Source organism: Engystomops pustulosus, chromosome 1 (genome assembly GCF_040894005.1).
Source record: "Engystomops pustulosus chromosome 1, aEngPut4.maternal, whole genome shotgun sequence".
Classification (NCBI taxonomy): domain Eukaryota; kingdom Metazoa; phylum Chordata; class Amphibia; order Anura; family Leptodactylidae; genus Engystomops; species Engystomops pustulosus.
The window spans coordinates 251,727,937-251,740,023 of record NC_092411.1 but is presented as its reverse complement, the minus strand read 5'-3'; positions in this window follow the sequence as shown (position 1 = coordinate 251,740,023).

Below are 12,087 nucleotides of genomic sequence, written 5' to 3'. Positions count from 1 at the left end.
GGAGGGGGGCAGGATATTAGGTAATGTACCAATATACATCTATTACTAGTTCTGCTTCGCTTTCCTGATATGTAAAGTGAAGCCTCCTGTCTTTTACCTCATCAGCCAGACATTAGAGATCACATGACTCTCCACATGCGGCCATTTTATGGACAGAAATGTTTGTCTGGTGATGTAAAAGACAGGCGGCTTCACTTTACATATCAAGAAACAGGTGCAGAACTATTAATAGATGTATATTGGTAAATTACCTAATTAAACACATTACAAAAAAACATGAGGTAAAGTGACTAACCCCTTTAAATCTTGTGCATTGAAACATGCATCAAGTTATAAGACCCCATCAGAGTGAGAATTTGCCCTTCATCTGTTCTCTCATATGAATCAAGAGAGTTAGAAAACTTTAAGAGAGTTAGGACTCTCTAAGCAGACACATTGGGGCTCATTTACTAAGGGTCCACAGAACGCACAAATGTCGGATATTCTGCCGTTTACCGATTTCTGCCGCATTTAAAAGGCTATTGTGGCGCACGCGATCGGATTTAGGTACAATCGCGCCGGCTTTCATGCAACACAAATAGAGGGACGACCCGATGAATTCGGGGGATTTAACTTTAAAATTGTGTCGCAAGCCAAGCACTTACATGCACCAGGAAGAAGATGGTGAACTCCGGCGGACCTCAGTGGGGAAGCGACACATGCAGGATACCAGTTCATACTTGTCGGATATTCCGGATTGCGGGATCACGCAGGGACTGGGTAAGTAAATGTGCCTTATTATGACCCATCTAGTTGTGTGGGGAGACAATGTGGTCACGTTATCAGGGTACAGGTGTAAATACACTTTCCTCTGGCTTCTGAAATTGTACTAACACACTGACACATAGAAAGAGATGAGACAGATCAGAGATGCATGAGATGCATGATGCATATTACACATTGGCTGACAGGCTTTTACACTGTTACATTGTGACTTCTGCTACATCTCACAGATATGTGCCTTATCTCCGTGTAGTTTTCAGTCTCTCACTCTGCTCCCCATCTCCTGGCAGGATGTGAGTGTCTCTGAGCTCCGTGCTGGGGGTGTGGCTACAGGCTCAGAGCCGAGAGACAGAAATCTCATCTGTACAATCTCACCTGTACAATCTCACACAGAAATCCAAGATGGCTTCCCCCGACCCTAAAGTCAGAAGTTACAGGATTGTGTCTAGGGGCAAATGAAATTGTGTACAGCAGGACTGATAGAAACATGCTGGAATTATATCTGTGAAATGCTCCATTTTTGTTAATAACAATGAATTAGAGAATGTGTTATTTTGTTATCCTGAGTACATCTAAGAAACCCCTTTAACATTAAATGGGACAAATGGGATTTGGTGCTAAGGAGGGGAAGGCAGGGGTGGGAATGTACTGACCGTTATCCCATATATGTTCTCATCCATGATTGGCAAATCAGAATTAGGTACAGTAATTGAAGGGGGTGTCTAATCAGTTGTTGTCTGACGTCTGGTAACCTCATTGTTTACCAGGATGGAGGTTTTGAGACCACCTATATGTTTCCTCTCCATCCAACTTTCTTGTTGTGCCAAAGAGAAGCCAAGTGCAGCAATCTGCTATCTTTGGCAGACGCATAGAAGGGATCAGAATGCAGTATGCAGACATCACTCTTGTGGATGGGCAATAAAGGATTGTGCAGTCTGATCTGTTTTACTATAATCCTACTCGATGACATGGTATCAATAATGACAGAGACATCATGTCATTTGCCTGCAGTGCACAGCAGCCATTAAATTATCATCAGCAGAGCATCTCATCTAATGACTTTAATATTGACCAATCCCTAGTTGGACACAAACAGCGGCAGCGCTGCTAAGTTGCTAAGGCTTCTTTCTAGGAATTGTTGTGTTTTGCTTAGAGAGCTATTTCTATTCATTATTTGGTTTTATGTCTTGGACTCGTTTATGAGCAAGCAATGAGGTCACATGAAATATGAAAATCCCTCTTAATGGCTGAATGATATCACAATCCTTTGGTGACTATTTACTTTAGAGTCGATTGTCTCCTAATAAGAACAAGAACAGTCATAAAGGAAAAGACAGTAGAGAAAACTCAATCTTGTTTCCATTTTCTGTTAACCCTGGTCAAAAAGCTAACATGAGCCTAAATAATGTACATCCTCTACTGAACCTCAACTGTTTACACCAGGACGAAATGCAGTGCAGCCTCAAAATCACAAAAAATAGACAAATCACCGGGCCCAGGAGGCATATACTGATAGAATTAAAGGGACACTGTCAGGATCTCACCAAATTAATCCTACTCCATACCTCCCAACTTTTGGAAAAGTGAAATTTTTTTTTTACCCCTAAGCAACCCCTTTTGCCCTGCCCCTTACTCCATCTCCACACAGTATAGTTCCCTTCTTAGTCCCCCCAGCTCCCTCATATTCAGGTCCCCTCACACTTTGCCCTCCTCCAGCAGGTTCCCTCCATACTGTGCCCCCCCCAGCAGCTCCCCTACACACTGTGCTCACCCTGGCAGCTCCTCTTCACAGTGCACCCCTCCCAGCAGTTCCTCTTCTAGTGATGACCCATTCGGCTGCTTCCCTCTTCATGCTGTGATTCTCTCTGCATCTCCCCTTCATAGAGGGGCCCCCTTCAGCAGCTCCCCTTCACACTGAGGGCCCCTACATCTCCCCTCTATACTGTGCCCCCTTCAGCAGCTCCCCCTTCTTACTGTGCCCATCTCAGCAGCTCTCCTTCCTGCAGTGCCCCACCCCCCAGCAACTGCCAAAGAACACCATCCCCCAGTGTCTCCGGACACAGGCTATTGGGGAAGGGGTGGAGGGGCGGGGCCAACCTTTGGATGCAGCAGGTGGCGGAGGTAGGTAGCAGCTATGTCCCACACATCTCCTCTGATAAGCAATTCTCTGCGTCCTGCCTTCTGGTCCTGTCAAGAAGATGTGTTGGACAAAGCTAGGCAAACACCAATCTGTCCAGGTAGGCAGAACAGCCCCGAAAAAACAGGACCGTCCCACTGAATTTGGGACAGTTGGGAGCTACTAACCTGCGCTACATGCGGAGGTCAAAAGTTCTTTGCTGGTGCCTCAATTGTTAAACTGGTCTTCCTGTTACTACATATTGTGGTTTCAACATTCAAAGGCTGGTCAAAAATCAATCCTATAAACTACAGACCTTGGATGTTAACTTTGGTTGGGAGAAACATATTTGAGTGGTTTTGTAGAGATGCTATATTGGAGTATCTCTCTGTACATAACATTATATGCCTGCATCACCTTGTGATTTATGAGGGATCAGTCTCAGCTAGTATGTGGATACCAGCTGCACCCATGGTCATGGTCCCTGGAAAAAAAAAATTGTGTGCCCTGCAAATAGTCCATATCTAACCACAACCCATAAATTTCCTGCAGATGCCCCTTTTTTTTGTAGGTACCTAATAAGTATAAGCCCATGGTGGGAAATGCCGCCTCCCCTCACTAATGAAATGTCTGCAGCAGCTTCCCCTCACTAATGAAATGTCTGCAGCAGCCTCCCCTCACTAATGAAATGTCTGCCGCAGCCTCCCTGCCATTAATGAATTGTAAACAGCAGAGCCCCCAATAAAATGTTAGCAACAGTGCTCCCCCTATGCAATTCCCCAAAGCAGTGCTTTCCCTATTAATAAAATGTCCCCAGCTAGGCTCCCCACACCCGTAAAATGTCCACATCAGATGCCCCTAAAATGTCCCTAGCTGTGAGCCCCACTACATAAAATGCCCCCAGTAGTGCTACCACCCATTAATAAAATGCCCTTAACAGTGCTCCCCCCAAATAAGATGTCCACATCAGAGCCCCACCCTCCCCCCATAAAAATGTCCCCAGCAGTACTCCAAACCTAATGAAATGTCTACAGTGGAACCCCCATTAAAATAATAATGTCCTCTTGGCTAGCTTGGAAGGCATGCAATACCTTGCCGCATAAAATACTAGGTCTAGGGATAAATCTGTATTTGGGTTAGAAATTGGCTTAGTGAAAAAAAGAGGTTTTGATCACACCCTCATATTTGGCTAAAGTTGCCAGTGGGGTGACACAGGAGTCAGTATAGTGTCCTTAAAAGAACACAAAACCTATCTACAAAAAAAGTCATTCCAACCAAAAAATTGCAAAATACAATTACATCTTTATTATAAATCAAATGACAAACAATTTAAAAGCAAAGAGAACAGGCTGGTCACATATAAGGGGAAGCGGAGACACTACACAAAATCAGACAAATCTTGCAGGGTGATGCATGGGGATAAGTGCTGCCCTCCTAAGGGAGGTGTGCCTGAGGAGATATGCTATGAATCCAGAAGGAGGAATGATCCTAAAATCGGTATACAATGTTTAAAGTGCATAGTGCCTGTACATCCAAATGGGGGGCATATCTTAATCTAAGAGCACACATTTCATTGTAGCTTATCGTGAAACAAATAGGACAGCTCTATTCTATATCTTACTCTAAAGGTAAACAAATGTATTTATCATGATAGCAGTAATTAGTAATCATATTGCACGTACCCATTGTAATTAGTTCGCCTGCCGTCTGACACAGAAGCCCCGATGCGCGTTTCGGCGCTAGCCTTCGTCTGGGGGTAATGTGTGACTAGGACACCTGGGTTTTAAATAAGCATTGGCCAATGGTAGAGGGGAAAACCTCTCTGTACCTGTCAGGTGGTGGATATCATTTCCGGTCAGCGTTATTGAGCGCACGCCGTCCCGGGGGCGACACTCCCCCACCCGTATCCAACCCGGAACACGTGACCCACCGCGTGATGGTGACGTCACGCCGGGGCACGTGATGCGGGTAATGGATCAGGTGATCGGGGGGCGTGTCCCCTACAGAGCGTGTGCGCTGCTGATCGGAACCTGACAGGTAATGTGAGCACTAGGAACCGTTGTCATGGGAGCACTATCTATAGAGAGGCATGTATGAGAAACCTATATATTTACACACAAGAAAAAGGGAAAAAGAGGAGGAACAGAAGGGGAAAGTTAGAAGAGGGTCTTACAGCGTGTTAAACGAAAGACACATATATCATGGAGTACGGTCCACAGTTGACCACAAACTAAATGTGCAAGACATTATTATTAAAGTGCATGAGAAGTGAATGCGTATATCATTTTAAAGTGCATTCTACATAAACCTATATTAAAGTGCATTTTACCTTAACATTACTAAAACCCATTTTACCTGACGTTTTCATGCATTCCACACATCATTGTTAAAGTACATAATAATTCATAAATGTGCACAACATTTTTAAAGTGCATGAGGTGAATTGTGGCACATAAAGTGCATCAAGTGAATCATAAATAAAAAATTGTTGGAGTTATTAAAATTATTAAAATTAATAGGAGTAACCACCATAGGATTACTCTGGATCTATTTGTGAAGTGCTCAAAATAAGTGATGTTCAAAATTACTACATAAAAACATATCTCAACATTGAGGAAGTGCACAAAGACTACAAACCTAAAAAATAAAAAATAATAATAAAAAAATAATAAGAAATGCGTGAGATGATATTGCATATTGCCTCTGGTCATTATATATCTGGAGATTAAGATAACTATTTAAATATCCCAAGGACTCGAGAGTGGTCCAAGGGAATATAAATATGTCTATGGACCGAGTCCATAAGTATGTCTCTAGTATGCCCAGATACTGGTTCGTGTAAATAGGGGGAGCTTATGCAAAAGGTTTAAAGGGGGTAATGCAGTGATGCAATAATGTGCATATTTATTATCTGCAATGCCCTGAGTAGGAAAAATATATATATAAGAGGGAAGGGAAAAAGGGGAAAAAAAGGGGAAAAGGCTTAAGATGGACCGAAAAAAATGTATGTTCTATTAGTCCCAGATCAAATGATAGTTGATCCATGGGTAGTTATGAAGATCTTATGCTTATATATCCTATGGCTGGTTTCTCTTGAGTCCAAGTGCTCCTGTTTCATTAGATGATCACATAGTGGACCTGCTAGTAGAAAGAAAGTGATAATAAAATCAAATTAACAACATTTCATCAAACATATAGTTTAAAAAAATGTTTATGTACAATTTAAAAACCCAGTGTGAACCGGGTCGGGAGTCAGAGGAAGGGTGCATAACTCAGGGTTTCATTCAAGCCTAATGGGCTTAGGGATTTCAGGGTCCAGATCCATTTGGTCTCACATTGGGCAAATTTTTGTGCTACCGGACCTCCCCGGATATTATTCTTGACGTGGTCAATGCCACAGACGCGGAGATATTTCGGATTGCATCCGTGTTTTTTGCTGCTGTAATGTCACGTACATGTTCGCGGACCCTTATCTTTAGCTCTCTCGTTGTCAAACCTATATAAATTAGGTCACAGGGGCATGAGGCATGGTAGATTACTGTTTTTGTGTTGCATGTAATTGTATGTGTAATCTTATACGTCCGTGATCCATCAGAATTTTTGAATGAGTCTGTTTGCACGATATTGGGGCATGCCACACATCGACCGCATGGTTTACATCCCCATTTGGGGCCTTTGGTGCTCAAGAAAGTGTGTCTGTTCTTTTTTTCATAATGGCTTTTAACCAAAAGGTCTTTGAGGTTTTTGGACCTTCGTGCTGCTATGCCTGGATACTCAGGGATGTATTTTTGTAGAATAGGGTCCGCTCTCAATAGAGGCCAGAACCGTTCCAATATTTCTTTCATCTCCTTCCACTGCGAGTGATAATCAGTAATAAATCTTACCTTGCAATCTTCCTTCTGTTTCTTTTCTGGATATAATAATTCAATTCTTGGGGTCTGTTTTGCTCTATTATAGGCTTTCCTTAGCGTTCTCTGGCTATATCCGCGGTCTCTGAATCTGCGTCTCAGTTCCTGCGCCTGGAGTTCAAAAGATTCGCTTTTTCTTGTGTGTAAATATATAGGTTTCTCATACATGCCTCTCTATAGATAGTGCTCCCATGACAACGGTTCCTAGTGCTCACATTACCTGTCAGGTTCCGATCAGCAGCGCACACGCTCTGTAGGGGACACGCCCCCCGATCACCTGATCCATTACCCGCATCACGTGCCCCGGCGTGACGTCACCATCACGCGGTGGGTCACGTGTTCCGGGTTGGATACGGGTGGGGGAGTGTCGCCCCCGGGACGGCGTGCGCTCAATAACGCTGACCGGAAATGATATCCACCACCTGACAGGTACAGAGAGGTTTTCCCCTCTACCATTGGCCAATGCTTATTTAAAACCCAGGTGTCCTAGTCACACATTACCCCCAGACGAAGGCTAGCGCCGAAACGCGCATCGGGGCTTCTGTGTCAGACGGCAGGCGAACTAATTACAATGGGTACGTGCAATATGATTACTAATTACTGCTATCATGATAAATACATTTGTTTACCTTTAGAGTAAGATATAGAATAGAGCTGTCCTATTTGTTTCACGATAAGCTACAATGAAATGTGTGCTCTTAGATTAAGATATGCCCCCCATTTGGATGTACAGGCACTATGCACTTTAAACATTGTATACCGATTTTAGGATCATTCCTCCTTCTGGATTCATAGCATATCTCCTCAGGCACACCTCCCTTAGGAGGGCAGCACTTATCCCCATGCATCACCCTGCAAGATTTGTCTGATTTTGTGTAGTGTCTCCGCTTCCCCTTATATGTGACCAGCCTGTTCTCTTTGCTTTTAAATGGTTTGTCATTTGATTTATAATAAAGATGTAATTGTATTTTGCAATTTTTTGGTTGGAATGACTTTTTTTGTAGATAGGTTTTGTGTTTATTGAAGTCAACCACGATGTATATGTATGAGTTTATTACAACAGTGGAATAGGAGAAGGAAACCCAAGGAAATATAGATTGAAATTATATGTTGCTATACTCCCTCCACCGTATGTGCATGCGTGCAGCTGCATTGTTAGTACTAATTGTCCTTAAAAGAAATACAATAGAAAAATATTGTATTGAAATTCCGGCTCACCTGCCTGTGGTTAGTTATTGCTTTCTTTGGGGTCCTGCATGTGGAGCAAAGGCTGGTCCGATTCCAGAGACACGAATCAGAGAAGAGTGAAAAGCTTCCAGCACTGGCACATTGAAAAATAGTGAATAAAATTCCAAATTCTTTATTTCATCTTGTTAAAATCTAGATTTTCACTCTTCTCTGATTCATGTCCTTAACCCCTTCCCAACATTAGATGTACTATTACTGCATGGCGGGAGGTGCGTTCCCGCAATATGCAGTAATAATACGTCAAACTTCTGGCCCCGGCTCCTTAACGGAGTCGGGGCCAGAAGCTGCGGGTGTCGGCTATATATTATAGCCGACACCCTCCTCTAACACACGCGATCGGAGATTTCTCTGATCGCGGGTGTTAACCCCTAACACTAGTTAGGGGCATTTAACTGGATTCGGATCCCCCCACGGCGCTTACCGGGGGAGGGAGGGGGGTCCCGCTGCTCCGATCGCAGCCCCGGGACTGCCAGTGCCCAGGGCTGCGCGATCTCCTTCCGGGTAAATCACAAAATATCTGTAAATCACAAAAAACCCCCACATATTTGGTATCGCCGCGTCCGTAACAATCTGTACAACAAGTCAGAAACATTATTGGACCTGTACGGTGAACGCCGTAAAAACAAAACCCGAAAAACTCCCCAAAAATATACATTTTCATAAAATCCCTTCACAAAAATGTTCTAAAAAGTGATCAAAAAAAAAGTTGTGCCCCAAAATGGTACCAATTGAAAGGACGACTCAACACGTAAAAAATAAGCCCTAAACTAGCTCTGTCAACCAAAAATTATTAAAGTTACGTCTCCGAAAAGATGAAAAAATAAATGCAAAACACACCACCAAAATTTTGTAACTAACATGAAGTACAATGTGTCATGAGAAACAATTTCAAAATCACTTGGATATGTTAAAGCGTTCCGAAGTTATAACGATTTATAGTGTCAGAGGGCAGATTTGAAAAAATGGGCCGTGTCAGGAAGGTGAAAAGTGGCTTCGGCGTTAAGGGGTTAAATGGAACCTGTGAACAGGGACCTCATTGTCACTAAAGACAGGTTACAGATGCTCATTACAGCTGCAGTGCAAATCTGCCTTTTTGCTTTCTCTAAGCATTTCCATTACAATATAAATGTGCGTTATTAACTTACCTGGCACTCTGACAGAATCCTGTGTGTAGTCCTAGTGGTTGGGCTTTGGTTTGGATGCATTCCAAAAAACAACATGTGACTCGTCTCTGCTGCAGACTCCTCAGCTCTTAGCCCCCACCTTTGTGCTCCTGTACAACTACTCCCACCACCACTGCTGTCAACTCAACATGGTGTGAGCTCAGTGAAGGAGCAGCTGTAATTCTATTCCACTCACCGCATGAAAGTCTATGGGAACCTATACTCTGTTGCATACACTTGTGCACCATATGCTGCTGTATATACATGCAGTATCCATGGAGACCAGAACCAATGGGAGGTGCATTCCGTCAGCAAGCTAACCATATTTTTTACGGATACGGTTCCATACATGCTTATACGGGTGAAAATTGTCTTAAATTTAAGTCCAAAATACAGCTAAAAAGGAAAAAAAAAACATATGCTTGTGTGCATGAGGTCATAGGACTCATTCACATTGGCTTGTGCTCACCCTGACAGGATCCCGGGCGAGCACAGGGCGAGGAGGTGGGAGGGTTGAGCGCTCTACACCCCTCCTCCCTCTATAGGCAGAAGAACGTCCAACACGGTCACAGTACAGTGATGCACCGGGAGCTATAGAGGTCTATGGGGGCCGTGATCCAGTTGATAATCATGTCACCAGATCACGTCCCCCAGTACAGCCATGTGAATGAGCCCCCTTCATCTGCCTGATGTAATCTCAATGCAGCAGTTAGTACTGCATTGGGGTGGGGGCTCTAATAATACCCCCCCAGATCCTTTCAGCTTCATTAGCATAATTGTAAAAGTTCATTTTATAAGGAAGGAGGCCATGGCTGGCAAATATTCAACTCTAACCTATGGAGGAAAAATGAAATAAAAGATAAAAAAAAATCTGATTGAGTCATACTTCCATTACCTTACTCAAATTTGGATGCGTCACTTTTATTGATTCACATCTTCTAGCAGTAAAGGATGAAGCACTTGTAACAGCAGCCAGCACATGGCAAGTGTCATCTGGAAATTGCTACTTGAAAACATGTGGGTGTGAGGATAGAACAACTGATTATATCAAAACAGGGGAAGCTTCATTCACATTATACTAGTGTGTTGGCTCATCTTAATAACCACACAAGCAAGAATACATCATGCTGTACCCCCTGACCGCAGACAGGACCACATAATGGAGACAAGTTATTAAAATGGAACTATCAAAACAATCTTAATATTCTCTATCATTTGTAATTTAAATATGGAGAACAGTGCTCTTATGCATGAAGATTTACAATCCCTGCAGATGTACGGAGCACATGGCCCTTTGATCTGTTGAAAGGACACGTTTTCCTACTGACGGTGGGCCACAAGCCAATGTGACTCCCACTACCTGTAACAATCCTGAGGGCAGCAGTTTGCCAATACACTATACTCATCTTCTGTGATGCCTATAGGCTACAAACAGGGCTGCCAGCTCCAGGTATTGGAGAAAAAGACTTTCCGGTGCTCCAAACTGCTTTAATTTCCATTGAGATTTACGTTGCATAGTCCTTTCAGGGTCTAAAGGACTATGCAATGTAATTCTTAGTGGAAATGAAAAGCACAATTTTATATCTTAAGCTTGGAGTGTTGGATACAGTCTCTCTTTTGGAGTTATATATACTCGAGTATAAGCCTAGTTTTTCAGCACAAAAAAAAAGTGCTGAAAAACCCAAACTCGGCTTATACTAAAGTCAAGGAAAAAAACAAAACAAAAAGTGAACTCACCTTCTGACGCTCCCCAGCATTTATCGTGGCTCCGACATCGGGTCCTGGTCCGTCAGTCTTCGTGACATCAGCTGCATCGCCACACTGTCAGCTTGCGGCTGATGTCTTGGTGCCTGCAACGGACCAGGAGGGGCTGGCGGGCTATATACTCCAGGGGGCTATGACCAATGCATTTCCCACCCACGGCTTATACTCTAGTCAATAGGCTTTCCAGTTTGTCGAAATTGGGGATCTCAGCTTATACTTGAGTATATACAGTATGTTCTCCGACAAGCCTCTTGTGATCCGCGCAGATGAGTGCAATATCTCAATTAGATTTGAGAGACAATTTGCTCCAAGTGAGTGGCATGCTCAAAAGTATTGCACCCCACGAGCAGCTAATGACCCTTTCCAGAATAGGTTAGTGAAACCTTACTTTAAATAGTATCACAGAGAAAGGATTCTTCAGCCAACTATTGTTGCCAAGGCTTGTCTGGATAGTAGTTCTGGGGAAACAGCGACTTGTGTCAGTTTAGCATCACTTACAGGAAACCTACAACATGGGTATCAAGCATTTTAACCAAAGCCACTAGCTGTCAGGCGTTGTTGTGCTTATAAAAGGTGTCATATCTTTATCTCGCAAGCCAGGATAGGGCCTTAATTGTTGATCAGTGGAGGTCTGTGCCGAAACCCCCCCAGATCATGAAAACATGGGGTCCGTTGAACCCTCAGCACTCAGACTAATGGAGCAGTTGGACGCGCAAGATCAGGTGAGCAAAGTGCTCGGCAATTTCTGTCAGTTACATAGAGATTAATGGAGCAGTCATGTATCCCTATGTATGATAGGGACTAACTTTGCTTCATGGGGAAACCCTTTTAAATCAGTCTGGTGCGCTGGAGTACATTATATAATCTCCTTGGAGCTCTAAACATTGCCATCACCTCCTTAGGCTCGCGCCACACGTAGCGCTTTGTCTGCGCTTGCAAACGCAAACAAAGTCGCGCCCACCGGGGCGGGCCTTGGCCCAATCGCATCGGCGTTTCAATGGAAACGCCTGCGATCGGGAACGAGCCGCCGGTGTTTTGTGTTAATTTGCCTTACTTTTAACTACACCGCCCTCAGCCTCTGCACAAAGCAGCTGACTGCTACTGCAGAAGCAGTAAATAGAAGACC